The following is a 2,999-nucleotide window of genomic DNA, read 5'->3' on the forward strand; positions in this document are numbered from 1 at the left end:
TGAATTGTAACAAATACAAACTATATACACTTTATTAACTAATACCAATGTGTCCTGGCACTTAAAAAAAAAAAGAAGAAGCTCTGTACTCACCAGCTGCTGCAGTGGCCATTGGACCTTCTGGGGGCTTGTGGCAGAGCCCACCCATACAGTACGGGTAGTGGGAGGCAGCAGGGATTGTCCCCCCCCTCACCTGACATCAGCTGGTGAGTGTGGGGCTTTAAAAAAAAAAGTGTGGGGATGCTGGGGCCAGGCATGGCAGCCATTGACAGGGCTGGGAGAGCAGGTGGGGGATGGGGCCTGTTTGACTCAGAGATTTAGCTCATTCAGTGGCAGCCAACCTGAATCAGATTCAGCCGAATTGATTTGGGACAGTGATTTGATTCAATTGAATCAAATCACTGTTCCCCAAATCGGACGAATCCGAATCCAAAGTGAATACTAGCCACTTTACACAAGTGTAACAGCCAGCCATCTGAACCATGGTGGCAGTGACAGACCATACCAGTAGTAATGATTAAACTTCACTGCTATTGCCTGGAAGAAGTCCCTTCTGCCTGGTTTTCATGAGGGCGGCTTGACAGTTCTTGCAATGCCCTATCTTTAACCCAGTTTATTAAATCCATCATGTCATTGTGTGCACAGTAGATCAAAGCCTACTGGCCTTCAAACCAGGTCACAAGTTCCATAAATTGGGTGACATTGTCTTCCACAAATGTCGCTTATCTTGAATGTTACCTTGCCCTAAGAGATCTCAAAGTTTCAGCATGTACTGTGTTCTGGGTGTGATTTCCACCTCCTCACTCATAAACTTCCAGTAGTACTGCATGTGCTTGGTGTGGTGATGGACCGTGTTGAACCAGGAATTCCACCATGCGAGCATAGGCTCTGGTAGCAGCGGCACTGTGCCATGTGAGCCCCAACTTTGACTGGTCACAAACTCCCTGTACAGAACCATATGACCTGGACAGGGATTGAAGGGGTTTTTTTGCACAAATTGAGGCAACTGAGGTTTAGTTGTCAGGCTGTCTACTTCAAGGAACTTCATGTGCCAGATCTCACTTACTAGGGACAGACTGTGAGCATTGCAGGTGACATGAACCGTGCTGGGCAGCATTCCTTGAAGCACAACAGAGAAATCCTTGCACATGTACTTGGGATTGTCAGACAGGAACATTGAGACCTTGTCAAAGTCTACACCACAGCTAACAGTAGCCTTCATGATTGCTTAGGACACAGTAGAGAAATTGACAGACATGAAGTGGACTGGCTCAGTTTGAAACACAGGCAGGTTCCATTCAGTTCAGCTCCCCAGTACAAATAAAATGGGCACTATGTAGTTGTCTTGTGGGTCAGTGGCCTCATCAGCCACAATGGAAAAGGAATGATATTCTGCCAAGGCAGCCTTTGCGGATTATACATGTGAAGCAATCACTCCAGGGATATAGCCCTGACAAAACTGATTGGCACATGAAAAACCGCCAGTATTTGGCAAGTTTTATTTCAGGTAGTCCCTTAATTTGGGGTAATCAAATTTCTACAGTGGGATGTTGGCCACTGCAAAAGCATTCATGAAGGAAAATGCCACCCTTCACTTTGCCAACCTGCTTTCTGTGGTCCTTTTAAATAGGGAGGATATGGTCTCTTGTTTCTTGCTCCGACCTTCAGCATCTGCAGCAGCCTTTCTCTTAATGTGTGCCTCAGAATCCAAGTAACAACTGATGCTGGTTTTCCTGGACACATCCAGAGTTAACTTGTAAGTGGTACAGAAGAGTCTGCTTCCATCTGCATGCAAGGTCCTTTCATGATTCACCACTGAAAAGTATTTGGCAGTCTTGGGAGACTTTCTCATGTTCATCTCTGCTCTTTTTCAGGAGGGAGAGAGCATGCATGCTGCAGAAGCATGCCTGCAGGTGCTTTAAATGTCAGTGCCAAAACCCTCCTGGCTTCCCAACTTGCTCCTGACTGAGTCCTGGAATAAGCCTTTGTCAGGGGCTCAGACTCCTATTTGCTTCCTCTCCCCACTCTCCTTCACTCTCACTCCCTCTCCATGCCCCTGTGCTTGCAGATGCCAGGGGTTCCTGCCATTTTCTGTTTTGCAGCTTCCTTTTTTTCCACTGTTCCCCTGTTCATTCTCCAATATCACACTGATTTGCACATCCTGCACTTTAATGTGGGGACTGCTTTTTTGCAGGGACCAACTGAATTCTTGGTTCCCATGAAAACTGCAAAATCACAAATTCAGTAGGTCCCTACTGTAACAGGGAAACTAGCTCCAACCCTGTTACAGATGTTTTACAGTACTTACCCACCGGGAGTCTGGGAGACAGAGCGCAGGGAGATGATATCATCAGGCGGCATCTCAGTCTGTGAAACCCAAAACCCATAAAGAGAAAGAAAGAAGATAAGGTAGCAATGAGTGAAGGACAGAAACAGCTAAAGACTGCCAGCAGTCAAATTAGTGCCCTGGTAGGGGATGGAGAAAGAAGGAGCATCTGGGCATGGTTGTTGCAATCTGTGGGGAGGTGCAGAATTTTACCAGAATACTGAGAGTGCCCATGACGCTGTTTGGGTGGCAGTGGGAGAACTTGCCTGCAAGAGGTAGGTGAGTACTCCTTTTAAATATGTAACCCTTGGTGCGTGGTGCTACATGCAGCCATGTCCAAATGTTTGGGACCTGGGGTTCCAGGTAGCCACCCCTGCTCAGCTCACCTAGGAGTGGTCAAGGGCTCTCTGACAGGAGAGGTTCCCTTTTACAATGGAAAGACCTTTAAATTTACAGAATTTAATTATATACAGGAAATAATTGCTATATGCAAGTGAATATTAAATAATATCAAAAGTTTGAAATACTCTATTTACAATACACAAGGATGAGTTTATACAAAAAAACCCAGTTGATAACTATTTACACTTAAGGGATGACCAAATTAATGAATACAAAGTTAATAATTTATGCACTATGTTAAATACTCATTATATTAATCCCCTACAACTAA

Source organism: Gavialis gangeticus, unplaced genomic scaffold, assembly GCF_001723915.1.
Source record: "Gavialis gangeticus isolate Ggan-Ray unplaced genomic scaffold, GavGan_comp1, whole genome shotgun sequence".
In the NCBI taxonomy this organism is placed as follows: domain Eukaryota; kingdom Metazoa; phylum Chordata; order Crocodylia; family Gavialidae; genus Gavialis; species Gavialis gangeticus.